This window comes from Lepidochelys kempii, chromosome 3 (assembly GCF_965140285.1).
Source record: "Lepidochelys kempii isolate rLepKem1 chromosome 3, rLepKem1.hap1, whole genome shotgun sequence".
Lineage (NCBI taxonomy): Eukaryota > Metazoa > Chordata > Testudines > Cheloniidae > Lepidochelys > Lepidochelys kempii.
Genome location: NC_136382.1, coordinates 6878763 through 6898172, shown reverse-complemented (window position 1 = coordinate 6898172; position 19410 = coordinate 6878763).

Below are 19410 nucleotides of genomic sequence, written 5' to 3'. Positions count from 1 at the left end.
TTGAAAGGACTCAAATCCAAAGGATTGTCTTCTCTGTATTGCGTGTCCAGCTCTTTGTTCAACCCCCTCTCACAGCTGTTACGTCTTGGATGGTGGAATTCAACAATCTTCTGTCCCTGGAGCACTCATCATCCTCAAGGACCACCTACAGCGGGGCTGCAGGCCAAACCCTGGTGCTCTCGACATCAATGAGAATTTTGCCACTGACTTCAGTGGGACCAGGATCTGGTTCTCTGTACATCTAGCACCTCTAAAGGGCAGCCACCTCTGGGGCAGGGAGCATCAGTTGGGTAAATAAGTGGCATGTAAACATGGCAGGGGAGGTAAAGAAACCATGCAGACCAGCCAGGCTCTTGGAAGGACAGGAGGACTGAGACAACCCTGCCAGACTTCAATACGCAGGCTGTAGGAAGTCCAGAGGCTACAAAGCCATCCCCTTTGGTGCGTGCCCTCCATGGACAGGCAGGCCAGGGCGGTGAGACAGTAACAAATAGGGAAGCTGCTGCCCAGGGCCAGAGCAAAAGGCGTTTTAACATCACAGCTTGGCTGAGTGGCTGTCACATCCACAGGTCCGGTGCTCTCTCACCCAGCTCTGGAAGGGTCCCTGGGAGGACCCCCTACAGTGTGTTAGTCCCCTAGGGTCACACTCTCTTGCTGGGGTCAGCTCCTTGGCCTCACTGCCTCCTAGGTCCAAACCTCCCAGCCTTCAGCACTCCGGCTTCACGCCGCGAGCTCCCAGCAGCGAGTCCCCCTGGATCGGACACCTGGGGAAGACTTACACTCCCAAAGGGAGCAAGGCACCCCCAGTTTAATCCGGCTCTGGGGTGACTGGCAGCCAGCGCTGTAAAAGCAGGAGGGTGTATCAGATGTCTGGAACGTGGCATATGAAGTACTTAGTTATCCCAGAGAGCAGAGAGTTACAGCATAGTCCCCCTGCCTCAGTTCAGAACCCAGAGCTCCCTCTGACCCCTCCTGAGTCCCAGCCCGCTTCCAGCAGCCCCTCCTTAGTCCTGTGTTCAAAGTCATCTGGCCTCCACCTCAGGCTTCGTTCTCCAGCTGGTCCCCCCCGGCTGGCCTCCAGAGAGGGTGGGCCACCTGGGTCGTTAGTTGCTCAGTGCCCCATGTCAGGCAATTGCCTTCTGGGACTCTCCATAGGCAACCAGACAGCCAGGCGTCGGTCCCACCTGCAAAGATTGAACAACCTTTCCCCCGCACCACCTAGTAAACCAGGCAGCTCACAGGGGAAACTGAGGCACACACAATCGTCATCCAAAATATTATATATTATCCGTTACAGGGTCCAAGAGCAATTAGCGACCAAGCCGGTATCATGGCAGCACAGCATGACTCGGCAGCGGGTTTGGACACGGGACCATCAGCAGAGCCCCCGCTTGCTGCAGCTAAAGGGATGACGTCTATTAGCTTTCAGCAGTAGGGGGCCTGTTCTACTAAGGTCTAATCAAGCCTGGAAGAAGAGAGGCCTATCTAACACAGGGCAGGCTGTTTCCATGGGATTCCTGGCCAGTTCACAAACTGGGAATCTGTGCTAGATTTTTCTGGCCTGTCTGGAAGCCTGAAGGACCAAGAATCATGAGAGAGAACAAGTTCTCGCGACTCTTCCAGCCCAAGACGTCTGGTGAGTCAGAGTCAGAGCCCAACCGATCAAACTCTGAGCCTTCCGATAAGAAGTGCCCATCCCCATATCCTCAGGACCCAGCCCAGCAAGCCGTTAAATACAAGCTTCATTTGAAGCGGGGGAATAGTCCCGTTAACTTTAATGATCCATGTACTTAAAATCAAGCCTGTGGTGACATACCTTGCCAGCTGGGGGCCTAAAGTCATGGAGAAGATGAGACAACCTTTCCCATTCCTGCCTTCACCCCATGGCATACAAAGCTCAGGTTATACCTGTCCGAAGCCTCCAAGGAGCTCAGACTAACCAGCTAAGCCTCTCGTCCCATGTGATGTGGAATTTCTGGCTGATTTCCTTGCAGGGGGAAAAGCCATCATATTTCTAATGAACCAAAGCTTCATTCCAGGACCTTCGTCATCTCCTGCCCAGCTGTCCCACGGACACCTGCACGGCATCAGTCCAGCCAACTGAGGTCCCCCGGGGCAGCTCGCCTGGCACCAGCTCCCATGGTCTAACAGGGTGACGCAGGCCTGGGATCGCGGGAAGCCTCACGTTGGATCAGATCCCAGCAGGTTCCCCTGGAGAGATGGAGGGGAGGGGACAGTGAGGTGTAGCGGGAGGAGGGAGCTGCCGTGGCCCCCCTGACACAAGACCCTGGAGCCAATGTCTCTGCAGAGGCCAGCCGGGGTGAGCCGCGAGGGAACCCACAGAGGCTGTCCCTGGTCCCCATTGCTATGGCAACAAGATGTGAGTGATGAACGGAGGCAGAAGGAGGGAGCATCATTCATTGAAATTGACCACGGTACCTGAGCAGGGCAATATTGCTCTAAAGGGGGAGGGGCAAGAGATGTTTGATGTTGCCTCATTCCTTAAAGGCTTTTAGCCTCATCCCAGTGGGGCCATCACAGCTACATGGGGACAGGAGGGCAGCAAAGCATCAAGCCAGCTGAGCTCTACACCTCCCCTTGACACACACACACACAAAGGATAACAGGCTGGAAAGCAGCCCCCCCCCCCCATTCCCATGCCTTCAGTACCTGAGCATCTCCCAAATCTTTGGAAAGGGAACCGCAGTCCCAGTCCCTCTGCCCAGCCTGTAGGGCGAATGGGTTGATCAGTCGATAGGGCCAGCATGTGTATATGGGAGAGCTAAGTTAAAGAGATGAGTTTTACATTTGATGAGGCCCATGGTTACCCCTAGCTCTTGTGGCCGTGAGTTCCACAGTCCAGGTCCGTCCCCTGTGGAACGTTTAATTCTGGCACTCATGGACCCAGAGGCAATGTGTGTGTGTGTGTTGGGGGCGGGGAGGAGGGGGGGCATGTGGGGTCACGTGCCTCAGCCAGATTTGCTGCTTGGTTTCACATGGACTGAGCATGCTCAGTAACATCTGCTGAAGCCACTGACCTCCCTCTGCCCCCGCACTGTCGGCAGGTCCGGGTTGGACCTCCCCCCTCCTGGTGGCTAGTTTGAGGGTTCTGGTGGAACATAGGCTGTGGTGGGAAGTGATGGGTGCAGCAAGAGAAGTGATCTCTTTGGTAGCACAGTCCGAGGCCCCCGTGTGCTAGGTGCTGTACATACACCTAATAACGGACAAGGCAGACAACGGCTGGCCAAGGGACGGTTTGTTCTTCGCGTTTTACCACTGGAGAACCGAGGCACAGCACGACTGAGGGACACGCCCGAGGGCTGTGGCAGAGCCAGGAACTGACGGCAGATCTCCGGAGTCCCCATCCAGGGCGCACCTGGGCTGAGTCCTACACAGGTGCAGCCTCGTCAGCTTTGCGGCCTGGACAGATGCTCTTTTCCTGATTGCTCGGCGCTGAGCAACCAGCTCCATTTCCCTGGCTGTTCCCCCAACACCCCTCTCCTCCCCATCGAGTTGCAGAGAAGTTACCTTCAGAGGGCAGTCTTTTTCAAATGCAACCCCCCCAACCCCTGCCTCAGAGCCTGGCAAATGGAGGGGAGGGGGGTGGCACGGGCGGAGTCTTGGATTCTCTATGCTAGTTGACACTGATGGAAAATGCCCATATGCAGCCAGGCACACGGGCACTGCCATCCCGCCCCGGGGGCCCGTACCATCCTTTCCTTCCCCTTGTAGGTGTCCCAGCTCTGGTGGTGCTGGCCCGCCAGCAGAGGGGGAGCGGGAGGCATTCTTGTGGGGGCTTCTCTCCCTGGCAGACTAAAATCCACAAGGGGTTAATTCCTGCCAGACTTTTCACACCCTCCTGGATGAAGAGGGGAAAGGGGGGGGGGAACAGAAGGGGAGCGGTCTGTCTCCTGATTGGATGGCAATGACATCATGCTGCCAACAGTGGCCAATAGGAAACCATCCTGCCTGTTTAAAGCTTCCCATCCCAGTAAATCTCCAGCTCCGGGTGCTGCAGAGGGAGGAGGCTGAGCTGCCTTTAATTACAGCCTCATTAGCCTCTGGGCCATGGGCCTAGGGGAGGACAAGAGGGATGGGAAAGTGATGTCTTTGTTCCAGATGGTGCTGGAGCAGCCTCGCCCTCCCCTTACCCAGTGCAGCCCGCTCGGCCCACCCACCACCCCCACAGGTGCTGGGGAATCACGGATTCAGCTCACGGCCTGGCCCCATCACGTGCTCCAGCTGGGTGCTGGGGTGACATCATTGCAAGCCGTGCGTGAGGTGCCTGTGAACGAGCCAGGCCCCTCGGGTGGCATGCATGCTGGCCCCGGCTCCCCGGGTGCGGCTGGGCCCCCTCAACCTGCCCCAGTGGGCCACCCGGCCTGGCTGGATGGGCAAACCCCAACACAGACCTATGGAAAGGGCAGGCAGTCCCAGCGGGGCTGGCAGAGCCAGAGCAGGGAAGTGGGACGAGATCGTTAAAGTACAAAGGGGTCCCCAGCAGTCAGCAGGAGCTTGAGAGAAGGCGTCTCATGCTGATGGTCAGAACTTTCTCTTAACCTGGCCATGGCACGAGGGGAGAAGGGAGGGACAGGAGCAGGGAGAAGGGGGAAGCCCCGTGGGATCGGAGATTCTTGTCTCTTGGCTTTGCTGCCATTGGCACGTGTGTAACCTCTCCTCTCCCGTCACTGTGTTGAATATGCCCTGCTGAGAGCACGTGGCTTCGGCGGGACATGGCGCTTTGGAGAACCGGGAGGCCAGGGAGAGGGTAGCAGATGCGAATAACCCAGCCCACGGCAGACCGACACACGCTAGCCTGATACATTTTGAAGAGAGACATTCAGGTGGGCGAAGGCCAGTTGGAACGGTGACAAGCACACCCTGATCCAGGCGCCTTCCATGTGATTCCATGGTTACACTCAGACATGGGGCATTCAGCAGCGCAGCAGGGGAATTCGACCTGGGATACACAGGCAGGGCATTGTACCCGGGCACTAAGCTCACCTGGGTGCTCAGCAAAGTCATAGCTAGCTTGAGCCTTGGCTGCAGCACCACGCAGGCCCCATGACCACATAGCAGGTCTGGCCAGCGGCCGGGGCTTCTGACTGGGCCAATGCCATCTAGTACATGACTTCCCTCTGCCACATGCGGCATCAATTGCCATGAGCTGGTCCAGGCAACTGGGAGCTGAGACGTCCACCTGCCAAGGAGCCGGTGCCTGGCTGGCGAGATGCAAAGATGCCGCTGTTGGCCTGAGCCAAGTGTATTGGTTGGCACAGATATGGCAAAGGCTGCTGCTGCTCGTTGGCGGCTGGCATCACCACGCAGTGCGAGGCAGGAGAGGAGGGAGGGAACATGACTGATGCCCACCCACTCCCTCCAGCTTCGGGGCAGGTCAGAGATCAAGCACAATGAAAATGCAACACCAAATAGTAGCAGAGAGTGAAAGTTCCTTGCCCCCTTCCTGGGCCCGCTGTCAATATCCTGTAATACACTGGCACAGCCCATGGCATCACAGCTCCCACTAGTGGTGGACCCGCATAACTACAACAGTCTACTACTGATGCCCAGCTATCGGTGACTTGCTCTGTTAGCTCGGATGGTAGAAGTGCCAGGGGCTCTGGGTTTGATCCCCACTGATGACAGGTGGGGATCAAACGGTGGGTCATTAAAACACTTTGTAGGACACCGTGTGGTGCAATCAGAACTGGGGCTATTCTGTGAAAATCAGGACAGCTCACAACCCTGCCCACATGCTCTAATTCCTGCTGCTACTTCAGTGGCTATGGAAAAAGAAATGCTAGGCAGAAATACTCATTTCTCAAGATAAATCTGTGAATCCCCTGAGTTGCTCCTATTAGAAAAATACACCCCTCCAATTAGAAGAGGCAGGGACATGTATTAGCCACAGAAAGGTCAGGCCAGTAATTGGAGTTTTCTGAGGGTTGGGTTGTTTTAAAATTTTGATCAGCCTGTTCAGATCCTAGCAGGTGAGCAAGTCGTGCTGGGCTGGCTCTGAGCGCAGGCCGGGGGGGCAGTCAAGCACCTCCCAGAACACCTGGCATGAACACCATGGACCGGGCCCTACAGTAAACCCGCCACCCCTTCCCCGGAGATGTCTCCCAAGCTCAGACAGGACTTTGTGCATCTATGAGGGTCGCACTATGCTGTTGACTCACTGACCTGGAGCGCCCCCTAGTGACGTGGCCTGGCATTTCAGTGACTCAACTTGGCTCTCTCCCTCTGGGCTGCAGTGTCCTGGCGACCGTTGCCGGCTGTCCAGTTTTCAACCAAACACCTTGTCGAAAAGGGACCCTCCCCAGCCCTGTGACAATGAGCGAGTGAGTGAGGGTAGGGGAGAGCGAGTGATGGAGGGAGGGGGGATGGAGTGAGTGGGGCGGGGTCTTGGGGAAGGGGCAGGGCAAGAGTGTTTGGTTTTGTTTGGTCAGAAATTTGGTAACCTTAGCGAGGACGTGGCCATCCGCCTGGGCCACCCTAGAGTTGCACCGCTTCTGGGCAATCGCCATGTCTCCCGCTCTGCCTGGGCTCCTCTTCCACCTCACTCTGCCTTCAGAGCAGCAGCTCCCCGGGCTCCTCCGCAGATCCCAAGCACCGGGTGAAATACCAACTAAGCCACTTCCAGCCACCCCAGTCTTGAACCTGCGAGTCCCTCTTTGGTGCTCCCCAGGTCTCTGCTTGTTACAGAACACTCGTCAGCAGCGCTGCCTTCCTGGGCTGTTCCAAGGTGCACCACAGGACTTGACTCCACTCCCGGAGCTTCTCCATGGTTCTCTCTCCTTGTGGTTCCTCTCAGGCCTTCCCCACAGAGGGACCTCCAGACCACACGTCTCCTGGGTCTCCTTCTCCCAGCTGCTCAGAACTCCTTCCTTTTAACTCCTCCTTGAGCCTGGCACACCCTCCAGGTGTAACCAGGTGGGGGGCTCTCACGCTCCCGTTAACTCCTTCTCAGCAGGTGTTGGGTCAATACACCCGATCACATGCTAATTCTGCATTTTCTACCAGAAGAGAACTTATTTTTTTGCCAAAGTAGTAAATGAAGCACAAGTAAATATCAGACTTGCTGGATCACAGAAGCCACCTAAGTGTTGTTAACTCATTTTGGCATGCCTTCCGCTGAGAGGTAACAGATGCAGGAGGCTTACAGGTCAGTTTCCTGGTGGAGGAGGATCAGCGATGTGGAATTTATATACTTTTTTGGTGTAACTTATTTTATCTACACCCTACATCCTGGAACAGAGGTAGGTCAAACAACATGCAGGTAAACCCCCACTTCAGGATTCTGATCCCAAACACCAATGCATGGTTCCCAGGAAGAAACATTGCACTGAGAATTGACTCTAGTGACAGAAATTAAGGCAGAGAGCAAAATCCCTTGCTATTTGCACTAGCTCCCCCAAAGAACCTACATCATAACACGAATAACACTACAGCATGTCTGCAAAGAATGAGCATTTCAAAAGAACTTGAAAGTCTGTGTGTAACAGCACCATCTGGTGGCTCCTGCTAGGACACTGTTTTTGTAACTCCACATCCACAGAATCAATGGCCACGTGCATTTCATCAATTAAAAACTCTTGCTGCATGGACTTCCTAGTCAAGCACAAGAATCAAGGTAGGAAACGTCTCCGCCAAAAATGTAGCCCTACTCCCACCCCTGTAACCAAAGGAAAACGTTGCTAGCAGTAGAAGCCTTAGCGTTTATATTGTCCATGGAACTCCAATTACCCCAGGGTGCTCTGACCACATGCTTACAAATACATGGCTGACACATGGCCCACAGAGGGCAGCAGTACACCTACATGCCCGCCATTGCACCAGTGTCACACGCCTTTTAACAAACTGTACAACTCAACTTCCCTTTGTAATCGCATCAAAGTTCTAACTCTGCCTGACTCTCTGATCAGTTCTTCTGGCAAAAGTGCTCCATGGAAACGAGGCATTGGGGTTGGGATAAGATTCCTGGAAGAAAGGATCGCCTTCATGCTGTTTATGACCACCTCTGTTCCATGACTGGTGTATCTGTGTAACTAAAGAAGTTACACTTAGAATATACCCTGGCTCCACATCATTGATTTCTCCTCCAAATGGGAAGCCAACCTGTAATGCTCCAGATCTCTGCTATCACTCAAAGGGGTATCACTGTTGTCAGAATAGGACATTCACTTGGCAGAAGGGGCAACAAATGGGAAATCAAAATAAAGAAAGCACAAAGGATGCCAGAGTAAGGATACTGGGCTGGGAAGAATGGAATGCCATATAGATCAGGGTTTGGGCTTGATGCGGGAATCATAGGGTGGATTCTCTGGTGTGTGTTATGCAGGACAAGATGACCATAATTGTCCCTTCTGATCTGAAAATCTGAATATACAGTGTTGCCAGCTCTTGTGATTTTATCACAAGTTTGGGAATATATGAAGTTTTCCTTAAGGCCCCAGCTCCTGGAGGCATGAGATTACGTGAGAATCTCAGCTTTCACTGAAGAAAAAGGTACATTTCTACCCTTTCAGCAATGGAGAAAAGCCTGAGAACATGACCCCCCGACCCTCTTGAAGGCTCAAAACTAGGGCAGGTCAGGAATTTTTACAATGAAATTACTTGTGGGGGGAGGGTGGGGTGTCAAAATGGAAACTTTTTGTGAGGAAGAGTAGATTTAGACAAATGTCTTGGCTCAACAAAATGTTGAGAAAAAGCTTCAGAATGGTTGAAATGTTTTGTTCTGACATTTTTTTAAAAAATAATTTTCTGGTTCGAAACAATTGTTCGCTTCAAAATTTAAGCTAATTAGAGTCAAACAAAATTAAAACAAAATTCATTGGACTCAGAATTATTTTTTTCCCTCCCAATTTTGACCTTGTGAAAATTTTGAAGATTTTTGACTTTTTGTCCCAATTCAGGACAGGAAAAAGCTTTGAACTCTTGAAAGTTTTCACAGAATGGGACCAAATGCTTCCTGCTGACCATTCCTCCTAACCCGTAAGCCAAATAAGAAGAAGCCAGTATTTATTACTTTAAAATCTTATAATTCGGGGGGGCCTGAGTCGAGGTTTTATGAATGGTTGGGACCGACAACCCTGGAATCAATTAGGTCACATGCATCACGCAGGGCATGAGGATTTGATAACAACACACTATCCTGCATCAGAAGGGCCAGACTGACTCTTTCGTGGGACTTTTCCATTGCTAACATCTAGGATGCCCCATGACTGGGGTTCACTCGCGTTGATGGGAAGCCTTTAAGACACCCACACAACCCATTCAATTTGCTTCATTAAGTGCTGCATTGTGTGTGTGTGTGAATCCAAGCTTAACAGCAATCTTCCAGGCTGCATTCTCCATCACCCTTCGTACTCACCACTGACTAAGTGGCCTTGTCCAACCCTCTGGAGAGGCACCCCCGTTAACGCTGCTCAACACCCCCTTAATGTAGCTTGGACATCCTCCTTTTGTATTTTCCTTGGCGACTCCTGGGTTCCTGTTCCTAAGGAGAATCCTATGCAAATAGAGCAGGCAAAACCATGGAAACCAATTGTTAATTTCTTCCTCTTGTGAGCCCGTTCTTCTTAGCCAGCAGTGAGACGGTGCAATTGCACGGCAAACTATGTTATGTGTTAGATCCGAATGAACTATAACATGTTTCTCTCCAAATCACCATGTTTAAAAAATTCACAGGAGCAGACAGACAAGATTTCAGCTGGTAAATACGAGGGTTAGGATAAATGACAATTGGTAACATGAGTGGAAATGGCTTATGTTTGCATAGCCCTTTGCATAGACAGATTAGAATCTTGGCTTAACTGGTATAAAGGCAGAATAACTCCCCTGAAACCAATGCAGTTATGTTGGTGTTTCAGCAGGATCTTTAATGTAAGTGCTAAATATTAACATCTTTAGCTTAAAGGAATGCAACATAGTTTAAGCCCCAAGTTCCGGCTTTCAGTGGGGTCTGTTTTAATAAAACCCAGTATGAATGGAAATATTTTAAACAATACTAAAACAAACAAAAGGAAGTATTTAAAACAAATAAAAGGAAGTATGTTTTCACACAATGCACAGTCAACCTGTGGAACTCCTTGTCAGAGGAGAGGATGTTGTGAAGGCCGAGATTATAACCGGGTTCAAAAAAGAACTAGATAAGTTCGCAAAAAGAACAGGAGTACTTGTGGCACCTTAGAGACTAACCAATTTATTTGAGCATGAGCTTTCGTGAGCTACAGCTAAGTTCACGGAGGATAGATCCATCAATGGCTAACAGCCAGGAGGGGCAGGGATGGTGTCCCTAGCTTCTGTTTGCCAGAAACTGGGATGACAGGAGATGGATCACTTGATGATTACCTGTTCTGTTCATTCCCTCTGGGGCACCTGGCATTGGGCACATCAGAGGACAGGATACTGGGCTAGATGGACCTTTGGTCAGACACAGTGTGGCCGTTCTTATGTTTTCATTTAGGGGAAAAAAACAAATGCAAGCAGTTGTGTGTCTTATGGGGAGGGACTGGAAATATTCACCTACATTACTGGCAACCTAAAAGCAACAGTGCCTAAGAACCAGAACAGGAAATTGAAACTGACTAAGGGAAGCAAAATGCAAAAAACAAATAGCAAGTGATAGAAATAACAAACACCACTCAGCACTTTCTCTCCATAGCTCTCAAAACATGTAACAAGGGAAGGATCAGTATCTCCACACGACAGAGGTGGGAAATGAAGTGCAGAGAGGCATGATAGAACCCAGGGCGCTTGATGCTTGGTCCAGGGCCATATCCACTGGCAAGCTCACAGAAACTTAAAACTTGGAGCAGAGGGAAGAAACGTTTCTTCAGATCTCATGCCACGGACCGACAGCAGCTACAACGAGCTGTTGCTCACCAAGTGTTAAGATTCAATCATTTTTTGCTTTAGGATTTAGAAAGGAAACTCAGCTCTTAAAGAGCCAGTAGGTCAATGAATGACGCCCCAGACAGGCTCTTGGACCGGGAAAGTTTAGGACTAACGATTGAGAGCCAGACCCTCAGCTATGGCAAATCCATGGAGAAATGATGATTTACACCAGGGGAAGATCTGGCCCTTACACTGTGTTTTGTTGGATAGAAGTTCTGAAATGGATTTGAAGGGGTTAGATGCATACTTTTTATTTCTAATTTGGGGATAAAATTTTAAGTCGAGGGGCTAATCACACTGGTTAAAGCCAGACAAAATGCAGTTAGGGGCTCTGCATCATCTCCTTGTCCCCAGGCTTGGTCAACGCACCCCTGAGCGCCAGCACTCAGAGGTGACTGGAATCCCACTCACCATCTCTCTTCCGACGCATGCCAGGCCTGACTGGGTCCACCCCCTACCCGCTCCAGGGAAAAGGCTGCTAAGCAGAACCTCCCACCTGGGGGGTTATTCTGTGATAAAGGTAACCTACCCAGGCAAAAGAAAAGATGGGCTTGTAGTGAAGGTGCTTAACTATGATGCAGAAGACCTCAGTTTAATTCCTGGATCTGTCACAGACTTCCTGTGTCACCTGCGGCAAGTCACTTTGCTGCTCTGTGCCTCAGTTTCCCCATCTGTAAAATGAGGGTAATAATACTTCCTTTGTCTAGTTATGTTGTAAACCCTTCAGGGCCAGGGCACTCTCTCACCACACTGGAGGCCTGATCTCAGTTGGGCTCTCTAGCTGCTACTTTAATAATAATAATAATAAATGTCTGCTGAGAACGCTACACTCATGACAAGCGAGAATTGAAAACTGAGCTCGAGCAATCTAAGGCTAGCTTGTTTGCCCATTCACTTCGCTACACATCACGGGCATACACCTTGCAAAAAGACTTTGCTGTAACTGTTTGGCTTCTTGTCATGTCTCACATCACTTTCACTTTCTCTTGGTCTGCCCCCACTCCCCACTCCATCTTTTTTAAAGTGCTATCAGATCTATCCGCATCAGATCTATCTGCCTCCTTTCAAGCGGGTACCAGAAAGGCTCCTTGTAAACCAAGTCCCTTTCTGGAGCGATGGTAATATCGGAGTCAGACCTAGACCCTGCTCCGTCTAAAAGCTGGCAGGCAGCTGTAATTCAACAATTTGAGGGCGGCTTGAGAACCATTTCCATATTTCCCAGAGCGCGGCCTTGTCAAGCCTGGTGGACGATGTTACAGGGATAATAAAAGCAGCCAGCTTTTGAAACCCGCTCTGGGACGATTTACTGTTATGAGATGGCGGCGGGGGGTGAAAGGCATCTGGATGAAGAAATAAGCATGAGAGCCTGCCATGGAAGTTATCATTCAATAATAGCACCTGGCTGAGATCAAGACCCCACTGCCCCAGGCCCTGAACACAGAGATATTCCCCACCCCCAAAGAGCTTCCAATCCGCCCAGACAAAGGAAGCACAATCCCCATTCTGCTGGCAGGGAACTGAGGCACAGACAGATTAAGGTCACACACAGACGCTGTCGCAGATCGGGGAAGAGAACCCAGCTCGCCTGGCTCCCCATTTAGTGCATTACCCGCAGGATCAGCCTTCTTCTCAATCAGTTTGCCTCTATAATGGACTGCAGGCATGGCAGCTGAGCGCCCCTGGATGGCAGAGAGGGAAGAGCAACTGCAAGCTTGTTACACAAAGCCGTCAGGATAACGATAGAATATCGGGGTTGGAAGGGACCTCAGGAGGTCATCTAGTCCAAGCCCCTGCTCAAAGCAGGACCAATCCCCAACTAAATCATCATCCCAGCCAGGGCTGTGTCAAGTCGGGCCTTAAAAACCTCTAAGGAAGGAGATTCCACCACCTCCCTCCACCACCTCCCTAGGTAACACATTCCAGTGCTTCACCACCCTCCTAGTGAAAGTTTTCCCTAATATCCAACCTAGACCTCCCCCACGGCAACTTGAGACCATTACTCCTCGTTCTGTCATCTGCTACCATTGAGAACAGTCTAGAGCCATCCTCTTTGGAACCCCCTTTCAGGTAGTTGAAAGCAGCTATCAAATCCCCCCTCACTCTTCTCTTCTGCAGGCTAAATAAGCCCAGTTCCCTCAGCCTCTCCTCGTAAGTCATGTGCTCCAGCCCCCTAATCATTTTTGTTGCCCTTCGCTGGACTCTCTCCAATGTGTCCACATCCTTTCTGTAGTGGGGGGACCAAAACTGGACGCAGTACTCCAGATGAGGCCTCACTAGTGCCGAATAGAGGGGAACGATCACGTCCCCCGATCTGCTAGGTATTCGTACTCTGCTTGTTATTGTGGCTGTCTGAGCGGCTAACGAACCCCTTGCTCAGGAGACAGAGCAGGGCACCATCAGCTCCGCACACAAAATTCGAATGTCAGCCAAGATCCAGGTGTCTGTTCGGTTGACGATATGATCATTGTCCTCCGCCATCTTACAGCTCAGTTCCAACCAGCCTCCGCTTCCGGCAGAATCAGCGCCCACTTCACCCTCCCAGTCCTGTCTTGGCCAGGATGACAGACACAGAAGCACCCACATTTTGCCTGATAGAGGGCCCCTGTTGGCCACTTCACAGACCCTCCTTTACAATCTAACCTTTCTGCTCTGCGTTTGCACAGTGCCTGGCACAATGGGCCCCCGGGCGCGAACACGACACAAGGAAGAAGAGGAAACACAGCTCCATGCCCGATGGGGCCGATTGCAACTACTCCCCCATCCATGCTTTAGAAAGGAGGATACCCAAAGCCTCGTGTGGACTATGTCGGGCCCCCTTCTCAGCTTCCCAACAGCTACAGAGGCACTTGCCTTCAGACTCCGTCTCTCCCAGGCCTGCGGGGGGAACAACCTTAGGATAGTTCCCGCTCCAAGTTTTGCACATTGTTGGATTTCCGACATTAGCACTGGTGAAAGGTGCCCCCCGGCAATGCTGGTGACTGAAATCTCATAGGAGTCCAACAGCACGGACCACACAAGCTTCCCCACGCTGCCCTGTCACTCCCAGTGGGGGGGGAGGGAAACTGAGGCACAGAGCAGCGCCAACACCTCAGTCCAGCTGTGAGCATGAATGGAAGGAGTGAGCGAGTCCCCCCTGCAAATTCTTAAATTGCAAAGCTGAATAGTTCGATTTCCCCTCGTGAAGGGCACAGGAGTAATACAATAGTAAGGCTGGCTGGCGGTGTTATGATCTAGCACTCTTTCATCCATAGAGCTCAAAATCTCCTTTACAAAGGACAGATGCGTCATTATCCCCCTTTCACAGGCCCGAGATGCTAGCTGGACACCCCACCACCACGCAGGAGGCTGGGGCTGGCGTCGCTGCTCGCTCGAGCCCTGCCTGCCCTCCACTTGAACCATACCCCCCACCCCGCACAGTCCTCTACACCCCACTATTATTGCTCTTGCCAACTGGTCGAGGGAGCAAGAGCAAACGGGACAAACGCCCACTTTTGCCAAAAGAGTCAGGACGGCCGGGACAGGGCTTAAAAAAGGGACCATCCCGGCCAAAACCGGACACACGCTCGCCCTAGGAAGAACAGAACGACGAATGAGGGAACTGGGCCGGATGGCTGGGTTGGATTTCCGTGACGTGCTAAGAGATGTGTAACGTGGGAAAACCTCATGTGACTAATGCCAGCTGCAGTGTGTCCCGTTGGGAAGGAGAATGTAACAGTCCTGACAGGATGGCTTCCCAGGGCCTCAGATCGTATTGCACCTTTCCCCCCGTCCTCTATTCTTATCGTCTTTGGGCAATAACCCTCACTGGCCCTGGTTATTTGGGCTCTTGAGTATATTGCATAATGAACCGAAGTGTAATCAAGCCACGCGCTATGCAATGGATCAGCAAACCCCAGAGTTCACACATCTCCAGTCTCCTGAGCCTCCTGCCTCTGGCAGTCTCTGCTACTCTCGCAACTCCCCCCTGCAGCTTGTACCCCGATTCCTCGAAGGTGGGGCTCATCAGGGCTGGCTTAGCCGCCAGCTCTCCAGCCTACGGGCAAGCCACCCTCGTACACACCGGCCCCCCCTGAGAACCTTGCCCATCCCAGGGCAAGTTCTACCTGAAAAACGGTTTTCCCCCTCGCTTCCCCCCCCCCCCCCAATGTTGCTGTGGGTCATGGAGACTGTATTCCGCCCAACAGAAATGTAGCTTTCCCGCCCAGGCTTCCTTCTCTGCCCACAAACACCCTGCTCTGGGAGGGAATGCAGTAAATATACTGCCCTCCTTCTGAAAGCTTCCCCCGATTGGCCCAAGGAGAGGGAAGCTCTGTCCCACCCTACCCTACAGGACTTCTGATCCCGGGCCCTTAAAGTGGCAGTGCCCTGGGATCTTCCCACCCCACTGCTAATTCCCTGGACCAGTTCCTCTCTTCCAGTTTTCACTACTTTCTGAGCCTGTGCTCCTGTTAACATTGCTGGAACAGTATCTTCCCCTGCCCCCAGGCTTAATGGACCAGTACACCCCATTACATTCCTGAACAGGAAGGGGAATAAGCTATACCAGTATAAGTCACCTTTATATCAGTATAACTGTGTTCACAGGAGAGGGATTGTATCGCTGTGGCAGTCTGTACCTCAAAGCAGACCCCTGGAGCGCCCATATTCTCCCCATCATATAATTATGATATATTTCATACAAAGCATGCCATGTAAGATATCAGATGAAAAGGTCTTGATCTGCCAAAACCCATTGTTCTGTCCAAATATGTATACCGTTAGCATGTATGAAGTTATGAGATTTTGCTGCATGGTTGTTACTGAAATGTGTTGTCTGTTTTAGTGTCTTTATTGCTAGTTCCCCAGTGACAACACAGGAGGTGATCCACTTCCAGGAGGGTGTTAAGCGACCATTAGTCAGCAGGGGAGTTGTAAACCAGGGATTTACAATTCTGTAAGAGAAGCATCATACAGTGGGGGACTACTCAACTTTGTGACTCAGCAAAGCCCACCAGGACATATCTGAGTTAGTGTTTTCTAGGCGCATGGACTGACAATATAAAATAGGGAGACAGGGGCATCATGCTTTGGCATTTCTCCTCCCCCACCTGCACAGGAAGCAACAAGAATGCTGGGAGGACAAAGACTTGAACTGAGGAGACTGGTCCCAGGCTCAAAGGGGAAGCCTGTGTATTAAGAACTATAACCAGCCTGCAACATCCACTGGGGTGAGAAAGTTGCTTGATCTAAATACTGCCTAGTCTAATAAAGGTTAAGATTTAGACTGTGCGAGGACCTTTTATTTTCTTTGGTAACTCTCTCTGACTTTCTGTGCCAACCACTTAAAATCTATCTCTCTGTAGTTAATAAACCTGTATTATATTTTACCTAAAACAGTGTGTTTTGGTTGAAGTGTTTGGGAAATCTCAGCTCAGTTTACAAAGGCTAGTGTGTGTCCTCTCCACATTGAGGGAGGGGCAGACGGGGTAATAAATAAGGCTGCAATTCTGTCACAAAGGTTGCGGAAGTCACGGATTCCGTGACTTTATGCGACCTCCATGAGTTCTGCAGCTGAAGTTACCGGTGCGGCTGGCCACCAGGTGCCCAAGCCGCTGGCCTCAGCAGTGGCTGGTGCAGCTGGCGCTTGGGAGCGCCCAAGCAGCAGCCCCAGGGCCAGCTGCACCAGCTTCCCCAGGCCTAGCTGCACTGGCCGCTGCTTGGGTGGCCCTGGGCAACTGGCCCCGGGGACCGCCCTAACAGCAGCAGTCCTGGAGGCGGCCAGAGCAGCAGCCCTGGGGACTGCCCCAGCATTGGTCCTGGGGATGGCCCCAAGGACCGCCCAAGAAGCAGCAGTCTCAGGGGCGGCTGGAGAAGCAGCCCCGGGGAGGGCCCTGCATTGGGGCAGCTCCAGGGGGCAGCTCCAGGGACCGCCAGAGCAGCAGCAGGCCTGGGGGTGTCACTAGCAAAGATTGTGAGAGACACCCCTGGCTGGACAGTTAAGGGGGCACAGTGGTACCCCAATTCCAGGTTGCACCCCAGGGATCCCATCACAATCATTAAACTATATAGGTAACAATCACACCCACAACTGGAATAGTTATACTGGTACACAAAATGTGTGCAGACCAGGCCTTTAAGGTAAGCGTGCACGGAAAGACAGAGCCCAAAGCATTCAGAGGCACATAACGGATTTAAGGGAGATTCTGAACATCCCAAGCTCCAGGAAAGCAACTAGCCATTCTTACCTTTAAATGCTTAATCCACCTCTTCTGTCTTGTCTTTGGGACTGAAAGCTCTCTGGGCCACAGACAGTCACAGGCCGGGTAAGTTCACAGCCCGGTGTTCTGCAGGAGGTCAGACTAGATGCTATTTTGACCTGGAGATCTATTACATGTTTGGAGAGTTTGTACAGCCCCTGGCACAGCGGGGCCCAGACTTGGTCACCCTCTTGGTGCTATCACATTATACATGTTAAATAATAATTAGAGAGGTTTCTGAGTAGCAGCCGTGTTCGTCTGTATTCGCAAAAAGAAAAGGAGGACTTGTGGCACCTTAGAGACTAACCAATTTATTTGAGCATAAGCTTTCGTGGGCTACAGCTCACTGCATCGGATGCATTCAGACGAAGTGAGCTGTAGCTCACGAAAGCTTATGCTCAAATAAATTGGTTAGTCTCTAAGGTGCCACTAGTCCTCCTAATAATAAGACAGAGCTCTTCAGGCTATTTCTGTCCTGGCAGTAATTCTAGCTGCTGCTAAAGTTATATAATGGCAACACATAAGATGCACCATGTGTTATATCTTACCTAGGGACATAATGCAGTTTGAATCAGTGTCAATTTCAATTCAAATTCACCTCCACTCTCCGGATTCTCCCCCGGAATTAACTGGCAGGCAGGAAAGGGCAGAGCTGGATTCAAATAGCTTAAAATAGAAAGGAGGGTGGGTGTATCTGATGTGGGGGTTGGCTCAGTGGGCTCCATAGAGAAGCAGCCCCATTGCCCAGGGAAGTGTATATTTGTTGCGGGCATGGAGGGGAAGGAAGTCTGGACCTGGTTGAAGAATGGAAAAATAATTCACACACACAATTCTTAAAAATACTTTCCTACTTTTCTCCATCAAAATCCGCCCGCTTTGGCGCTCAAGGGGGCCGGTGTGAAGGCAAGTTGGAGGCTTTCCCTTCAGCCGGGTGAAGGACAATACCTGATTCACCATTAACGGCTCCCCATTCCCACCTTCCCACACACACACACTTAATACCTGAGATTTCAGGCTATAAATGAGATGCCCGAGACCACAGTGAAAATGAAAGCTGGACTCTTGGAATTCGTGCTCACCACTCGCAGCAAGGAGTTCCTCAGTCCCGTCCAGTTCCTCTGTCAGCGAGGGGGTCTGGTTTCGGCCCCCAACCAGACTGTGAACTCTCTGATTGGAGGAGAGGAGTTAGAGCAACTCGAGGCAGCGTTCATGACGCGAGAGGCTTAAAATCTGTTCTGGGCCGTTGGAAAGGGGGCGCTGAGTAATTGTCCTCCATGGCCACCGAAGGCAGGAGAAGCCGTAATGGGATCTGCCAGTCAGGTGCATTTCCTGAGTTCTCAGCCAGCTGAGCTGCATTCCCGGCCGTATTCAGTAGATGAGGACATCACCTTCCAGTGGCTGCTTAGTCCATTCGGGGGGCTCAAAGGGAGGCAGTTCTGATTCCAAGAACATACTGGCCTAGACCTCCCCCTGGCTGCTTGCAAGAGCTCCAAACCGTCTTTGAATCTTGGGCACATTGCTCTCATGTCTTTGATTGAATACAGTTCATGTTGCCCGGTTATACTGAGGGCCTGATTCTGATCTCAGGTGCCCTGCGGGGAAACCAGGAATAACTCCACTGAAAGCAACAGGGTTACACCAATCTAAAGCCCGTGTGAGGTCAGACTCAGAGCTATGGGCTCCAAAAGTTAACAGTCCATCAGAACTCTTTGAGGTTCGACCAGGAAGGGGTGAAAAGCCACTCTTCTTGGTCTCGGGTCCTTCTAGCCGTGCTGTATAGCGCCCGGAAGCATCTGGGTCTGCGTTTTGTACAGCCTGTGTTCCCTGCTACAGCACAAGGATCGAATACGCTCAGATGAAACACCGGAGTCGTGCAGGACACGAGACGTTGCGGGTTGTGGAAGTCCTGGCCGGAGCTCTGCAATTAAGAGGGAGTTGAATTTTGCACTTTATATAAAATGGGAAGTGATCAGTTATCCAGGCAGAGTCTCCTTGGGGCACTTTGGGTTGAAAAAGCACCAAAGCCCTGCCATCATCAGGTTTGGCTTATGACCAACAGAGCCAGTTTGAGGAGTGTCCCACTCTTTTGGGTTCAGTCACTTTCTACACAGCAACTGCAAGAGCCAGGTGGGTTAGGTGCCGTTTTACTTTCTCTCTCACCCACAGGCACAGAAGACAACTCTGGGGAGCACAGAGCTGTAGCTCATGAAAGCTCATGCTCAAATAAATTTGTTAGTCTCTAAGGTGCCACAAGTCCTCCTTTTCTTTTTTTGGA